Source organism: Adiantum capillus-veneris, chromosome 28 (assembly GCF_014529385.1).
Source record: "Adiantum capillus-veneris isolate H3 chromosome 28, ASM1452938v2, whole genome shotgun sequence".
Lineage (NCBI taxonomy): Eukaryota > Viridiplantae > Streptophyta > Polypodiopsida > Polypodiales > Pteridaceae > Adiantum > Adiantum capillus-veneris.
In genome coordinates this window covers 56,929,086-56,947,205 of record NC_140958.1, presented here as the reverse complement: position 1 = coordinate 56,947,205, position 18,120 = coordinate 56,929,086, and positions in this window count along the sequence as shown.

Below are 18,120 nucleotides of genomic sequence, written 5' to 3'. Positions count from 1 at the left end.
TGGTCAATCCAAAAAAAAAAAAACTCTAAAAAACCCAAAAAACAAAAATCTAAAACCAAATCTGCAATTTTCAAAAAAAAAAGTTTGATACTTTTTTTTTCATATGCTCTAGAGCTTGTATGTGAAATTTCAAAGCATTTGCATCAGTGCTTGTGCATCTAAGTGGGAATTTGCTTTTTCTGAGTGTAAGGAAGTGAATTGTGAAATACTTGAATCCAAAGGAAAAGAAGTCCAAATTGAATGAAACTTTGGGGATAGGCTTCTAAGGGCATTGGGAACCAAACTGTCTAAAAACAGAAAAAAAATCACTTCCCAGTGGCTCTCTGCTCAGTCTATCGCGATAGACTGGTGAATTAGAGATAGACTCACAATCAGGTAAAACCCCTCATACCACAGGTAAAACACATCAATACAAGGTTGCTCCCAAAAATGGAGTGTACTTGGACACCTGCTTGACCAACAAACCTCAAGTTTGGTGTTTTGAGTCAGACTTTAGAGAAAAATTGGGTAAAGGGACTGGACCAAATTTCCAAACCTTGTGAAACTTGGTATACATGATCTATAGAGGGTAGGGAACACATCTCTGAAGAGAAAATTTGAAAAAAGTGTCATTTTAGCATACTTGGTGAGTCTATCGCGATAGACTAAGAACCCACTGATAGAAACTAAAATTTTCAAAAACCTCTATGGCATAGCTTGGAAAGGTGCTATCAAGGACACATACAAATTTTGAATGCATTTGGACATCAGAAAGTGGGTCTAAGACCATTTGAGAGGATCAACTTGTAGAAAACACCAGATCTGGTCTAACTGACAAAGTAAAAGTCCAAACCACTTGAAATTGGTAGGAGGACTAAGGAGAGGTGTTGGAACACAGTGGTATAGTCAAAGTTCAAGGTTGACCTATAAAAGGGGTACTTGCTCAGTCTATCGCGATAGACTCAAAGCAGGGCCAAAGAAATTGAATTTTTCAAAACCCTCTGGAGCATAGCTTGTTTAGCCTCTCACGAGGTTACACACAAAATTTGGTGGATTTTGGACATTGGGAAGTCATCCCAAGTCTATTTTCTAGTGATTAGATAGACTCAGAATTCTAGAGTTGGAGTTAGAGACCTAAGAAAAAGTCCAAAACAAGTGAAAATTGGTGAGCAAGGTGTACAGAGTATAGGGAACACAGTGGTGAAGAGAAATCTCGAAAATTTTCAAAACTGAAGAACTTGCTGAGTCTATCACGATAGACTAGGGCTTTTTCACAAAAATTAATTTTTTTGAAAAATGACCTTAGAGCCTTGTTCTACATGTTTTTGTGAGCCTATGGTTAAATTTTGAGTAAATTTGGAGTATTGTAAGTGCATCTAAGAGGATTACTTCATAAGATCAGAAAAGAGACTGTTGTTTGATGCAAGTTACAAAGGAAAAGTATTCCAAATTGGTTGAAACTTGGTGAGTAGTATCTCAAGAGAAGGGGGAACTCAAATCTGTAAAAACAATTGAAAAACTGTATCCCAGTAACACTCTGATGAGTCTATCGTGATAGACTCAGAAATTCACTGTAGAAAAATCAAAAATCAAATCTGACTTCATATTTGGGTTCAGAAGGCCCATTATACCCTGTACACAAAGTTTGAGTGCATTTGGACATCTGCAAGGGGTACTTGGTGAGCCTATCGCGATAGACGTTGAGAAAATTTTTGAAACCAACTATACCACTAGGTTTATCATTGCCTAAGGAGTGCACACACCAATTTTGGGTTCAAACTGACCACTTGCAAAAACATCAGATAGAGCAACTTTCCAAATTACATCTCACTGTTTTGGTCATAACTTTCACATACGGACTCTGATTCCAAAACTTTTTTTATCAAAACGTAGCTTGAGAGCAGCACTACAAATCTTAGAGTAAATTGACCATAATGGTTGCCAACATCATACATTTGAAGGAGTACGAGCGGAAGTGTGACGCGAGAGAGAGTGCGAGAAGAAGAGCACGACGATATGGTGAACTCGCTCTACTGTAATGTGTAGAGCATAGTGAGTTCTTATTAGGTTTTTACAAAAGAATATGTGTACATACCTGGCGGCCCGCCCACTTACCTAGGCGACCACATTGGGCTTTATACCCCAACAACCTCCCACTTGAAGTCCAATGTGGTACTTTAAGTGTGAGAGAAGCTACTATACAAGCTAATATACAAGAGATGTAGAGAAGTGATGTACTACCCTACACCTAACTGCTTGCGAAAATGCGCAAAGCTCTCTGAGGGAAGTCCTTTTGTAAGTAGATTAGCAGGATTTTCTGTGGTGTGAACTTTGACAAGCTGAAGTTGCTTATCCTCGAGCATTTCCCTGATGAATTGATACTTCACATCCACATGCTTTGTCTTTGAGTGATAAACTGGATTGCGAGCCAATTGTATAACACTTTGACTATCACAATATAACACAGGCATCTCTTCTTTGATTCCCAAATCTGTTACTAGTCGATTAAGCCAAATTGATTCTTTGCATGCCTCTGATGCTGCAACATATTCAGCCTCTATAGTAGACTGAGTAACACAATCTTGTAATCTAGAACGCCATGATACTGCTCCACCAGCCAATGTAAAGACATACGCTGACGTAGACCTTCGGTTGTCTAAGTCACCTGCATAATTTGAGTTTGTAAAACCCTTTACACTTAGCTCCTGACTCCCATAGCATATGCGCATACTCTTTGTAGCTTTCAGGTATCTCAATATTCCTTTCACTGCCTCCCAATGTTTCTTGCCTGGGTTTGACATGTATCGACTTACTACTCCCACTGCAAATGCAATGTCTGGGCGAGTAGCAATCATTGCATACATCAAACTACCCACTGCAGACGCATATGGAATCTTATCCATTTCAGCCTATTCTTCCTCAGACACAGGACAATCTTGTTTGCTAAGTTTCACATATGGTGGCAATGGAACACTCAATTCTTTTCCCTTCTCCATATTGAAACCTTGCAAAAACTTGTCAATATACTCTGTTTGAGATAACCAAATCAACTTCTTTGATCTGTCTCTCTCAATGTGCATACCAAGTATATGACTTGCCTCACCCATGTCTTTCATGTCAAACGATTTTTCCATCTTTGACTTCAAAGCTGAAATTTCTTCCAAGTGCTTGCCAGCAATCAACATGTCATCCACATACAAAATAAGGATCAGCCAACTGCCATCCTTAGCCTTATTTGTATATAGACAGTGATCGAACTCACTACGTTTGTAGCCTTGAGAAAGCATAAACTTGTGGAACTTATGGTACCATGCCCTCGGTGATTGTTTTAAGCCATAAAGACTCTTTAACAACTGGCATACCAAATCTTCCTTGCCTTTCTCAACAAACCCTTCTGGCTGCTGCATATAAATTTCCACATCTAAATCACCATGCAAGAACGCTTGTCTTGACATTCATTTGGTGCAACACCAAATCTAATATGGCAACCAATGCAAGAAAGCATCTCAATGTAGTCATCTTGACCACCGAAGAGAAGACTTCATGAAAGTCAATGCCTTGTTCTTGCTTAAAGCCCTTGGCAACAAGCCTTGCTTTGTACTTTGGCTGACTATCATGAGCGGTGATCTTATACCTGTAAACCCATTTACAAGGTAGAGCCTTTTTGCCCTGTGGTAATTTAACTAGCTTCCATGTCTGGTTTTTATGTAGAGCTGTCATCTCTGACTGCATGGCCAATTGCCAATTCCTAGAGTCCTTCATTTGCACTACTTCCTTGTAACATGAAGGCTCATTGCAATCAGTCAACATGACATAGTTCATAGATGGAACAAACCGATCAGGAGGTCGCGTGATACAGCCAGATCTACGCAAAATAGGTGGCTCAGGCTCTGCCACAACCTGTGGTTCCAATCTATCCTGTCCTTGCTCCTCTTGAGCCCTGACATTTAGTCTTGCATGTGCAGGTCCATCTTCTTGGAAGACAACTCTTCTAATCTCCTCAACCCTCTCTGGTTTAGAATGATATTTGGATTCATTAAAGTGAACATCATTGCTGCGGATAACCTTTCTGGATTCGGGATCCCAAAGTCTGTACCCCATCTCACCAGAATTACCATAGCCTAGAAAGATGCACTTTCTACTCTTTGGCTCAAGTTTGTTCCTAAATTCCTTTGGAATGTGAGTATATGCCTCACAGCCAAAGACTCCGAGATGCTCTTATGAGGGCATTTTGCCTGACCATACCATCTCTGGCACTGAATCCTTCTGCAAAACCTTGCTAGGAGATCTATTTATAAGATGAACAGCTGTTGATACAGCTTCAGCCCAAAACCCATTTGGCAGTTGTGCATTAGACAACATACTTCTGACCTTCTCTTGTATGGTCCTATTCATCCTCTCAGCAACACCATTTTGAGGAGGATTGTAAGGAGCAGTAAGTTCACGTTTTATACCTTTTGACTCACAAAAGTCCTGAAAGGCCTTTGAAACATACTCTCCACCATTGTCAGTGCGTAATCATTTAAGCTTCTTGCCACTCTGATTCTCCACAAGTGTCACAAACGTTTTTAAAACACTAAACGCTTCATCCTTGTGCTTGAGAAAGTAAACCCATACTTTCCTCGAGTAATCATCTATAAATGTCATAAAGTAAGAAGCTCCCCCTAGAGATAGGTTAGGCATAGGTCCACACAAATCACTATGAACAAGTGACAATTGTGTATCTCTTCTACTGCTTCTATGCTTATGTGGCTGCTGTGTTTGCTTACCATACAGAAAATGTTCACAGAATTCAAAATCATTCAATGACAATCCAGGAAAATAACCAGAACGAGACAAGATTTCCATTCCCTTCTTGGACATATGTCCTAACCGGCTATTGCACAAAGAAACGTTCGGCTGCTCGGTTACATTGATTACATTTTTAGAGACATTTGATACATAAATCATGTAAAGTCCTCCAGACTTTACTCCATGTGCTACTGTCATAGAACCCTTGGATACCTTCCACATGTTCTATCCAAAAGTGGTGACGTAGCCAGCATCATCAAGTAAACCTGTGCTGATCAAGCTCTTTGTAATTGCGGGAACATGTCTCACATTCTTCAGCGTGAAAGAAGAGCCATTCTGAAACTTCAATTGAACATCTCTAATGCCTAAGATCTCACATGTATGCCCATTGCCTAGCCGAACATAATCTTTAGTGGTCACATAAGAGGTAAACCACTCCTTGTTTGGAGACACATGAAGTGATGCCCCTGAGTCTGTAATCCAGTCACTCATTGCATTTCCATCAGATGCTGTAAGAAGAGCTGAGTCCATTGTATTTTTCAAGAAGTAGATATCTCCTGACACTAGACTGTCATCCTCTACAACAGTGTTTGTCACATTTATTTCTTGAATCTTCACTGAGGACTTGTTCTTCTCACCATGGTCTTCTGCTTTCTCTTTGTCTTTTTCTGCTTTCCATTCTCTGCAGTCTCTTTTCATGTGACCCTTCTTGCCACAATGGTAGCATTCTATGTCACTCTTGCCTTTAGCACTGCGGGACTTGCTACGAGACTGATTCCTCTTTCCACCTTTGTAATTTTCTTTTGTCCTTCCGCTGACAACTAAGGCTGTTCCTTTGCCTTTGTCCATTGTCTTTCTATTGGTTTCTTCAGTAAGCAGACTTCCTTCTACACCTGCTATGTTCAAACCATCTGGAGGTGCAGAATTACTCACAGCTGTGCGAAAAGTGTCCCAACTTTCCGGCAATGTGATCAACAGGAACACAGCTCTAACAAGTTCATCAAAATTGACACCTTGAGCTGACAACTGACTGTAGATGGTGTTGAATGCATTGAGATGATTGGACATAGGGGTCCCTTCTTTCATCTTCAAGTCAACAAGCTTCTTAAGCCAGTATACCTGTGAAGCTGTACTCTGCTTCTCATAAAGATCACTCAGCTTTGTCCATGCTTGATAAGCCGACATCTCGTCTGCTACATTGAAGTAAACGCTTTCTGCCAAAGTCACCATAATGGTAGAAAGTGCCAATTCATCCATTTCGCTCCATTCATCTTCGTCCATATCTTCTGGTTTTATCCCCTTGAGCTTTATAGGTTTTATTTGCTTCTTTTGTACCAACAAGTGCCAAATGTGCTTCTTCCACAATGGGAAATTGGTTCCATCCAGCTTCTTGATATTGTAAAGAGCAGTGTCCTGTGATCCAGCCATAGCTACGCTTCACAGTAGTTTACTTTCCTGGGAAAAATTCGACAGAGTTTCCCCTGTAAACTGACCTCTGAACCAATATCAACCTGTTAAATGAACCAAGGAAGCTTCAGATTCTGCATAAATTTTGGCAGAGTCTCCTTTGTAAAATGGCTCTGGTGTACTAAAAAAACAAAAAAAAAAAAGCTCAAAAAACCACTATCTCTCTAACACTGTAAGCTGTGGGTAAATCTGTCCTGCACCTGTACTGTCTCTCACTGTCCTGTAAGCATAGACTGCGACAATGCCTCAATGGCAGTAAAGAAAATATGCAATCCCAACTGTCTAACTCACAGCCAATACATCCTAGCTGCCTATCTAAGGGTGCTCGAGGGATCGCTCCAAGACCTGTATCACCGAAAGGATCTCAACATTCGAGAATCCCCCATCTCAATAAAACCTCACTCGACCCTCAACAAAGGCTACAGTAAATCTAACAATACATAGATTTCCCACAAAGTCATACATCCACAAATTTCCCACTATATGCTGTAACCGCTGCGGCGGTTGTTTGCTGCGTGACTCACAGCCAACAAACCCTCAACAGACATACATCATCTCTGACAATACATCCCATGTGGAAGTACCTGCAATGTCAGGATGAAATCTGGAATATGAAGCAGCAAACACAAGCTACCTGATGAACTAGTGGATGTCGCCTACAGTCTGTGTGTAGATGCGTCCGTGTAGTATGTGACACGCCTCCAAGAACTGTGAGCCGTTATTCTATGTGTAGACAGCCACAAATCAGCACTCTGGGAGTGCCGATATCCTCAACACCTGCAGTCATAGGCCGAAACCTGAAATTTGCAGAGTCGCCGAGACCACGTAGTCGAAAATGGCCTGCGCAGAACTTTGTCGAAGCCGAACGGTGGCTGAGATGACCTCAGAATGAAATTCTGAGAACACCAAGCCCTTTGGAAACTCCCACTGGATTTGGGGCGGTGTCTATGCTTGTCGAATTTCACTCCAATCTGAGCTGGTGATTCTAGCCTCCTGTAGTGCTGCCCCGAGCCTCAATCTGAGATCTGATACCAGTTAAAGGAGTACGAGCGGAAGTGTGACGCGAGAGAGAGTGCGAGAAGAAGAGCACGACGATATGGTGAACTCGCTCTACTGTAATGTGTAGAGCATAGTGAGTTCTTATTAGGTTTTTACAAAAAAATATGTGTACATACCTAGCGGCCCGCCCACTTAACTAGGCGACCACATTAGTCTTTATACCCCAACAACATTTTGGTCAGTTTTGAAAAAAAACGTTGTTTAAGGCCTCAAAATGCATCCGGAGGTCAGGGGTGTCTAAAACCGACAATTTGAGAGAATTGTGAGAAAACACTCACGGTTTTGGACATAGTTTTAGATTTTCCTTGACCAAAACACTTGAACACACTGAGAGAGGTATTACTATAGTAAGCTAGATCTGTTAAGCCTAGAAGTCATGTCTACATCAGACTCAGACTCAGCTTATACAAGCACATGGATTGCAGGGATAGATGAGCACCCGCCCATAATAGATCTTCCAAACCTACAGTACATAAAGACCAATTTTATGGAGAGAGTTTGGACGTATAACCATGAAAGTGAAGGACTATATAGGTATATTAATGGAAATCAATTCAACCTTTACAATTGCTTAGAGCCTTACCCAGATGAGCTGATAGAGTACAAGCTCTTATATGTCTATCCATACGAGGTCGACCAACAATGGACATCTTTATTTGTTGACAAGTATGGACAAGAATATAGAGCTGTAGAAAGCACAAATCCGCGAACCAAATTAGAGATGAGTGGATATTTGGTCAATGAAGGACCTCAGATACATCCACCAAACACAGGAACCTCTAAGAGAATTCCAAAGAGGGGACAACCACCTGGATTTCCTCCTAGAGCGATAACGAGAGATGAAACGATACCAGAGAGGAGTATGGTTCCATACTTTGCACCCCAAAGTATAAGACCATCTCAGCTAAGAAAATGGGTAAATAGAAAGTACAATGGCATAGGAGACCCATACGCCCATGTCTCGGCTTTCAAGAAAGTCCTACGAGCAGAACGAGTAGAGGACTTCCACATGCAGTATGAGAGTTTTGGACTTACATTGGAGGACAATGCACAAGCATGGTTTGAACTATTGAACCGAAGAGAGTTCACAACCATTGAGAAAATGTTGGATGAATTTGTTCAAGAATTCTCCAAGAGGGGCATAAAACATAACACCCTTCCTAAGATTCAGGAATTTAAACAAGGCGAAACAGAAACATTGCGACATGCAATACTGCGTTTCAAGCAATATGTTGCTAGATGTCCTACCCAAGAGTTATCCACGCCAGAACGTCAGATCCTATGCTTCATCAGAGGGCTTAGGAATGAGAATCTCCAAAAGGACCTATACATGAAAAGATACCAAACCTTGGAAGAGGTGACCAAAGCGGCAATTGACCTAGTTGACAATTGCAAATTCTATGAAGATGGTCAGAAGAAGATGAATGATGCGAGTGAGAAAAAGAAAACCGCTGATCTTGAGGATCAAAGAGGGAATCTAGGACAAAACCAAGTAAATGTTGAGGAGCAAATCATAGAGAATGTGATGCAACGCATCAACCACTCTGACAGAGTACCAGCCTATAGAATTCCTCAACAACGAAGGTGCATGACATGTGGAGGGGACCATCCGATGCAACATTGTCCTGAATATAAACCTAAGACTCCACCAGGGTTTGAGCATGTTATGTCTCAACCGCCTAGATATCATCCTGTAGCGGAACAAGTGTTCTTAAGTGAAAGACCCATAGCTGCTAGAAATGCATGTGTGAGTCATGAGATTCAAATAGAAAGATATGTGGTAGATCAGGGGCCACTTCAAGGTCAATATCAAGTATTGCCACAATAACCAATACGTCCATGTGACAGATGTGGTAGTAGTGATCACTTGATTAAGGATTGTCCACACCATGATATCATGATAAATGTATATTGTAATGAGTGTGCAATCACACATATGATTTTAGATTGTCCTAAGAATCCAAGAAAGAAAGGTAAAATGCAACCACATGTTACCTTTCCTTCTACCAGCAAATTAGAGAAAGAACGAGCCGCAACAAAAGGAGAGACGACAACAACAACAGAGCAAGAAACCATTACAAAAGAGCAGGTGCTTAAACAACTTGAAGATGAAAGTAAGCAAGTTTCTCCAGTAAACATTGTCACAAGAGCACAAGCAAAAGTGCAAGAGCAGAAGCCTACAGATGGAGAGACTAGTAAGAGTTCCAAAAGGCGTAGAAACTCTAGACGAGCAAGAAGGACTAGAATGAAAGCGAGACTAGAAAGGGAGAAAGGAGAAGAAAAGGTTGTTACAGCTGAGTTGGAAACAACTCAAGAGCAACAGACATAGCAAAGGGAAGTTGAAACCCTTAAACAAGCTGAAGCACCCAAGAGTGCTAGTTCAGGAGGATTTGTCCTAGTGGACAAAGTGAATGAGCCTTTAGACACAATTTTACAGGCTTATGAGGCTAGATTGGCAATTAGACAGACCTTAGAACAAAGATGGGCGACCCATCCTTATCCCGAACTAGAGAAGCAGAGGCTAGAAATGTGTAAGAAGCTCATTAAAACTACTCAAGCATTGCTAGAACCACCTCCACCGGAATTGAAGGATAGGATAGTCACCCAAGTGCCTAAAGATGAGAGCATTAAAGTAGAGGAATTTCCTAGAGAAGAGGTGGATCATAGGGAAGAAACACTGCCAAGGTCGCAAGACTCAAGGGTAGTCCAAAATACAAAAGATGAATCAATGAGGGATTTCCCACCCTATGTTCCTATAGTTGAGGAGCAGTGGCCAGAGGAGTTATGGAAGGCTGTCCGAGATGCCCAAAAAAGAGAAGAGGATGCTGGACCAACACCATTTCCTGAAATCACATTAGATAGACCACAAATGAGTGTTGATGTGAGGTCATATTATGGTGATGTACGATCGATAGCCTCCGAAGATAGTAGACCTCCATCGTTAAGAACTTTGCCACAGTACATGGAAGATTTTGAGGCAAAGTATGAGATTGTGAGAGTTCCATCACAGAGGCTAGGAGGGACAAAGGAATTGGACACAAAAAATTTGACTGACTTGCTATCCACGCCAGTGAAGTGCACAATTACGTTGGCAGAACTTTTGAAAATCAGGCCAACTATGTGGACGGATATAGGAAAATGCTTGGAAAATATTGGGATCAAAAGCTCGTTAAGGTTCCTGGAAAAAGAGCTAGATGAGATCGAGAAGCCTAGATCAAATGTAAGACCGGTACCTCTGAACAAAGTAGGAGAGTACTGTGAAGGAGAAGATGGTAATGCCACTTTGCTTGTCGAGTACAATGGGATTGAAACGAGAGCTATACTTGACAGCGGAGCAGGAATTGCCATAGCAACAAAAAGAATATGGGAGAAATGGGGTAGTCCCGCCTTTAGAACAACCAGAATAAAATTACAGTTAGCTGATGGGCATGTGGAAAGACCATGGGATTGCTAGAAGCGATAGTGATGTCTTCTTGTGGTATAGAGTATGCGCATACTTTTGCAATAGTTGACTTTGGCAAGAAAAATAACTATGAAATCATCCTTGGAAGACCATTCATGAGGAAACTCAAGATGGTACAAGATTGGGGTTATGATTATCTATACTTGAGACATGCTGAAACCACAACACGTGTAAATATGAGAAATCATAGTACCAAGATGTAACTAGAACACCCGTGGAAGATTTTGATTCTGCAACACAAAGTGGATCAACAGACCATCCGTGATGGGCAAAAAGAAAAAATCTGGATGTGCGGACATCGAGTGTAGTGACTTTGGGAGAAATGAGAATGCCTTAGAGAGGGTCTTAGAAGATATGCTTACATAAGAGAAACCTTTTCCGAAGAGGCATTAGAACCGCTAGAGTGGTGGACTCAGATATTGGCTACTTTGGATGTCTGTGTTAATGAGACCACACCGACAAAATTTTGCGCGATGAGAATGGGTATACATGCTAAGGGTTATGTGTGAGGTGTTGATGTGATGATGTAGTTGAATGGTTATCATCTATGGGATAACACAATACCAGATACCTAAATACTAGGGAATATGAAATAGGTGCTCTTTGCGATCATGTGCGATAACACACTTATTATTAACAAACTAGAATGCATAGTACAAAGGAGGAGCCGCAAGTCAACGAAGCAAAGTTGCAGGAAGAAGGTCTAAGATCCAAAGAAGATGCTTCACGTCCAGCGCCTACAAACGAGAAATATGAAGACTTGGAATCAATCAAAGAAGAGGTGCAGCAAGTGGCAGGAAGTTCAGACACTATTGGTGACATTTCAACAGTTGAAGTCGAGGAAGAAGAGCCTATGACTCTACAGGAACCAAATGCTGATTTTGTCTCTCCAAAAGACATATCAGAGGAAATGGTGGTCAAGCAGGAGCTAGAACACACAGATGAACTCAGAAGTGTGAACAATGAAGAAGAAGATGACAAGGAGTCCAGGCCAAAGATTTCTCAAGTCACTCAAGAGAACATAGGCAATCTAGTACCAAAGAAGATCAACTTTTTGCTAAGTGCACAAGACAGAGTCAAGATGAATTTTATGGTAGAAATTGATACAAACTCCACGACTAATGTCATGTCATATGGCATGTGGTTACTTCTAGGTAAGCCAAAGCTTTATGATATTCAGATAAAGGTAAATCTCTCACCTGAAGTGGATATTATAAGTATTGGGATTGCAGAAGCTACTCTCCAACTACACTCGCAGAATGTCAAAGAAAAATTCTTGGTGGTAGATTCTCGACAAATGGGAACACACTTGATTTTGTCCAAGCCATGGGCACAAGTCTTTGAAGACGAGCCTGAATCTTCAACAATGGTCATCACGACAAGCTATCAAGTGGCAGCAGAGGTCAAGCCTACAACAGTTCAAAGATTCTTGGCTATTGAAAAAGGAAAAGCTAAAGTAAGCCCACAGTCTCTAGCCCAGCCAATGCAAGTGCAAGACAAAGCCTCTACATCAAAAGCCAAACCATCAACAAAACAATGGAAACCCAAGCAAAAAGTCTATCAACAAAAGTTTCCATCGCCCGAACGTCTCCAAAGGAAGTCAAAACAGGTCAACCAAGTGCTAGTATCCAAGGCACATAGTAAATTTAATGATCCAATTTGGATACAATCACAGGAACAACCTCAACAAGCAAAGGTAACAAGATGGATCACATCAAGCGAGTCAATTATTGCACAAGGCTACAAGAAAGGAAATTCAGATGTTTGGGTCAACAAGCCCAAGATAACAGCCTGGCGATATCCATCCCATGCCAACCACTCAGTCAGGAATCAACAAAGCCGTCAACGTCAATCACATAACTCAACCAAGAGAAAGGACAGGTATAAAAAGCAAAAGAGAAGGTCTTCCACTGGACAAACCATACAACAAGTAGAGGGAAAATAAGATGTGATCCACGCAAGGAATCAGTAGGACAATGCAACCACTCAGGCAGGACCAAAACGTCAATCACATAACTCAACCAAGAGAAAGGACAGGTATAAAAAGCAAAAGAGAAGGTCTTCCACTGGACAAACCATACAACAAGTCTGGGTAATGAAATCAGAATTCCACCAGACTACCCAACAAAGTCAAGTGAAGATCACCTCCAAGAAAGTCAAAAGATTCATTCCAGTCGAGTTACTCGAAGCACAAGGATTCTATGAGGGTAACTTTCAAATCTGGTTACCTAAGTTAGTAGCTTATCAAGGAATCACCCAGGAAAAGCAATAAACATCAAGAAATCAAGAGCAGCCACCCGCTACACCCAAGAGTACTACAACCTATAGATGGATCCCTCGTCAATTACTACAAGAGCAAGGCTTTTACAAAAGTAACAACCATATTTGGAAATTAAAGACAAGGTACCATCAAGTCAAAGAAAAAACAAGGCAAGTGGCAAAGGAGATCACACTAGGCCCAAGAACAATGTGGGTTCCAAAATTCGCGATTAAGGCCACAACAAGAAAGATACACAACTCCTTTACAGCCTCTTAACAACAAAAAGAAAGCAACGGTAAAGGCAAAGGTCATAGTTTTGAAGAACACTATCTGGATGAAGAAGACTTCATCAACCATTGCTTCAACATCAATAATTGTCTCATCAAGCAACCACAATTTGCTACCAAGGAATGAAGAGCAGATATATGGCAATGTATTGGACAACATGGCATCTCAAACAGAAACTAACGAGAAAGGCCTAAACATCAAAAGCATATGGAATTGGATTTCAGGCCGCGATCAGGTAAGTCCAAGTCGCCATTAAACTTACATGGCATAAGAGTCTAGAGTCGGGCAGCTAAGCCACTAAATGAGAAAAGTGTCAGACCCAAGCTTCAAGTTAATATTTTTCTGTGTTCTATGAGTCTAGCTAATAGGTATAAGCTCAAGCTGGAGAGTTGAGCATACATAAAGTCATGTCGCTCATGCTCGAAGAGGTGAGCATAAGAGTCAAAGTCCATATAATATATAAGGTGGAGAAGGCGGAGTAGTCCAAAACAAAAACACTCATGCACTTGACATAGTGAGGAAGAGTGGAGAAACCTTGACAGCAAAAACCCTTCTTGTGAGTAGTGAAAGCTTTTGAAGCACTCATGCTATATGTTTTACTCACTACACTAACTCCATGAAGAGCCCATCAATACTCTTCTCTCGCACCGCATCTTGTTTAACATGCATAACTCTGTGCAAGCATATAGATGTCCCATCATTGGACATATGCATTAGGCACTCTTTTTTATTCCACCCATACACTTACACAAACATATGACGATGACCAAGCAGAAACAGGTTTTATGAGTCTTTGCTCAACAACAATGACTTTGAATTCAAGCTACTAACACTTATCCATGTATATCAAGCCCATACTAGTAGCCATATGGCCATATGTACTTTAACTCAACATAACTCTATAACATCAGAACCTAAGTACATATAGCCTCGCATTTAATTATGACTAAAGACATTTTTTCCCACTGGGTTTTTCCCTTTAGTCTTATCTAGGTATCCAAGACCTTCATTTTGTATATATGCTACATTTTACTTTTACTCTTTTTATAACAACAAAAACAAGAAGAACCACGATATCCCCACACTACTAATTGCAAATCTACTGACAAGTCAAAAGGGAGAGGCCAAAAAACAGTTTGACAAAGCTTCAAGTCAACTTACAGGTACGACTTCCAGATAACAACCACAGGAAAAGCATACTAGAGCTACAATGACAACGACCTGCTGCACCAACAAGTTGATACAACCTCATGCAATTCAAGATACAACAACCAATAAGAGGGGGAGAGTTCCAGGCTTTAAATACACTACAGGTATAACTTCAAGGCAGCTTTAACATCACGCAAAGCAACCAACTGCAGAAGAAGCTGCCACAACAACTTCAATCAACACCAAGACATCAAGAAATCGTCAAGGCCAACAAAGACATAGGGTCTTGTCAGGGACGACAAGAATTCGGAGGGGGAGAGTGTTGAAAGGACGCCCTATCAACAATGTTTCCATAAAGATTCCATTAAGATTCCTCAAAGATTCTATAAAGATTCCATATGAAGATGGTGATGAAGTAATGAAGATGAAGATGGATGTTGCAACATGAAGATATGAGTTCATGGTTGTCATCGAATATCCCGTTATTATTATTTTGAGCCATTACGGCCACTTTTGTAATGTTTATGGGAACCTCATATTTTAAGTCGGCACTTGTATTTTGGCCACAGATGCTTGTATAATGAGTAAAGCCAACTCAGTTTCTTGTAATTGATCTCTGTAGAAGCCTAGGGACAATTCAGGTCATTTGGCTGGACATTAGGTTTGAAGGCTTGGTATATAAGCTAAAACCTAAGGCTTTGTAAAAAAACACATTACGTTATCTCAATTAATATACAGTCGTGGGTTCTGCAGCACACAATAGTGAGCTTCACGCACACACACCGTCGCGCACACTAATCACATTGCAGATATGAGAGTAGGAGCGTGTTAGCATCGAGGAGCTCTCCGCGTCGACGCAAGCAATGCAAGCCGAGGACCACATTGCGAGCCCGCCTGCTATGAGCTATATTGGTCGTAAGTACCTCAAACGACATCTGTTCTGAATGATCGAGTAGTCGTTAGAATCAGGGCGAGAAGCTCTTCGTGTTGATGTCTTTGTAGATCAGTTTCGGACACTTTGGAAATTGTTGTTTTGAGTCTATCGCGACAGCGATTAGAGATCTTATAGTTATGGTTTTCAGGGTTTAGGTGTTTGGCCATATAGGATATATCCTTGTGAGTCTTGCCCTCCGATTTCGAGTCATTCTGATATGATTTGAGACTGTTTCGAGCTTGTAGTGTTTCGTAGGATGCGTTGTTTGTTTCTTTGCTTTATGGTAGTGTTGTGGTAGGATTAGTGACTGTAGAGTGTTGTTCGTGTCTAGCTCAGGGTTGACAACCCAGAGATTGCCTCCATGCCCTAGTCGGGTCAGCTACGTCCTCGGATTGACAGTTTGTTGGTCTATGTTCTCGTTGTGCTCCATTGTCCGTCGCGGCGTACCCGCTAACAATGATGGAAACTCGTAGAGTTTTCCATGTCTTTGGGGCTTCACCATTGCCACGAAGGCTAGCCCACATTTGACGAGCTGATTTTTGGAAGTGCATAGCTACATGGCGTAGCTTAGAGGACTCTGTGAAGCCCTCATCTCCAAAGGCCGCATCAAATTGTTAGATAAAGGCCAACACTTTGTCGGTAGCACCAAAGGTCCCATCATAGGTGAGAAAAGAGATACTGTTTCCTCCCTCCTTGAACTTCTTTAGCTTTTGTGACCTTCGCCATGATTTGTGATGTCCTCCCCTCTTGTATTCTCTAGGAGAATATCCATAGATTTTGTCTGAAGAGGAGAAAAGTGAAGAAGAAGGAGAAGAGGGTGACCTCTTCCTAGCCCTTTTCTTCCTTTGTTTCCTCTCTTGCCTTTCAGAGTGATGAGGAGAAGGACTATACGTTGATCTTTTCCTCTTGCGAGGATTGGACGATCGTCTAGACCGCAGTCTTCATGGAGCCACATCTTCATAGGAACTTAAAATTTCATTGCTTTCTTGCTCTTTGGATTCATCCTCTCAAATGGGAGAGAGTCTTCTTTTGGGGGTCTCTTCAAGAGGCCTCCTAAGCTCTCTCTCCTCTTGGAGAGGAAGGGAAATTCCATAAGCACGAAGTTGTTGAGTAACTTTGGCTTGCAAAGCGGGGTTGCCCATAGCTTGCTGCAACCTAGTGATGAGATAATTCACAAACATGGGAGCATCATCATTAACACCTTCATGTGCAAAATAAAAGCTATCAATGTTCATTCTACTCTCTTGATTATTGTTAGCCATGTTAACAAAATTTATGTATGTACTTAGTGTATGCTTTGGCAATTCAAAACCTTAGTTTTCACTCTTATTAGCCTTTGAAAATCGGCTCTTATCTACACCCACGACTCGAAGTGGTTAATTATAGAGAGTAGAGGAGTAGGTCTAAAATAGCAGAGTTGCCAAGGGCTAGCTCCTTTCGGACTTCTTATGGCTCAATAATGGTAAAGCCGTAGGCAAGTCTAAAAAGACTCCATTATTAACTCCAAATACCGAGGTGTGCACCATATCCCACATAGTGGGCTAAACAATACCGATAATAGATCCCAGTTCCACTTACCCTAATATAATTAATAACATCAACAATTTATAGGCTACTTAAGGACCTCTCTTCCTAAGCAAGAAAAGAGAAACCAAATGCTATGATACCAATGTAATGGAATTGGCCTATTTAACTTGAGAGTAGCGGAAATAAATGAGAGTACTTTTGAGAAATGACTTTGTGAGAATAGCGGGTGAACATAATTGAAGATAGCAATATAATCATAGCAATTAGTTAACTTGGCACGAACAATACTTTTGCAAGAGAGAGAATTAGAGAACATGACAACAGTTGAGGACCGTATTTATATGGAGATGGTCCCCCCTCCAATAGGCATTTGTATTATGATTTCTTCCATTAAGAGAGACTTCTTCCAATACAATCTTTGTGTTCCTTGTGACCTAGGTGATGCAATGAAGATGGAAATCTTCATGCATCACAAGCATAACATAAACTTGAAGAAAGCTTTAACTATCCCAAGCCTCACTCCCAAGACCTCAAACACCTTCGAAGGTGGAGAGAGCTAGCAGGGAATGATGGTAGGGAAGAGGAAGAAGAAACATTTCATAGGAGAAAGAATTAGTTCCTCACTTATCATAGATCTTCTTGCTAGCATACATAATAGCATAGTAATGAAGAAGAAGGAGATGGAAAGATTAAGCATTGAAGCATGGCTCTTGGTTGGATTTGCACTCCATAGCCAAGAGTGTTGGTGTAGGCTCTCAACCTCTACTTGCTTGGAGAAGGAGAAGGAGCTCTTGCACTTTGCATAGCACACAATGAGAGTGTTTGTGAGTGTGTGTGGGTGAGTATACCCCCTAAGAAACCCCCTAGCTTGCTTGGGTCCACCCCCCCTTGTAGCTCATGCTTGAAGATCATTAGACCCCTCCAGGCCTAGCCAATCACAAGCAGGAGGCATTACAAGTAGCAAGGGTAGCCTTGAGACAAGTGTACCCCTTTCCCCTTTGAGAGAGAGGACTTGATAAATGAAAAATAATTTTATTAAATCTCCTAAATTATCACTGGACCCCTTGGGTGGCCAACCAATAGGCTTCAGGCACACCATGAGGGAAACATGAGGAGGAACTTGACAAGTGTCCCTTCTGCTTTCTTTGTACCATGCATGCCTTGTGTGAGTGTGTGGGTGTTCTCTCTCATCCCCCCTCATGT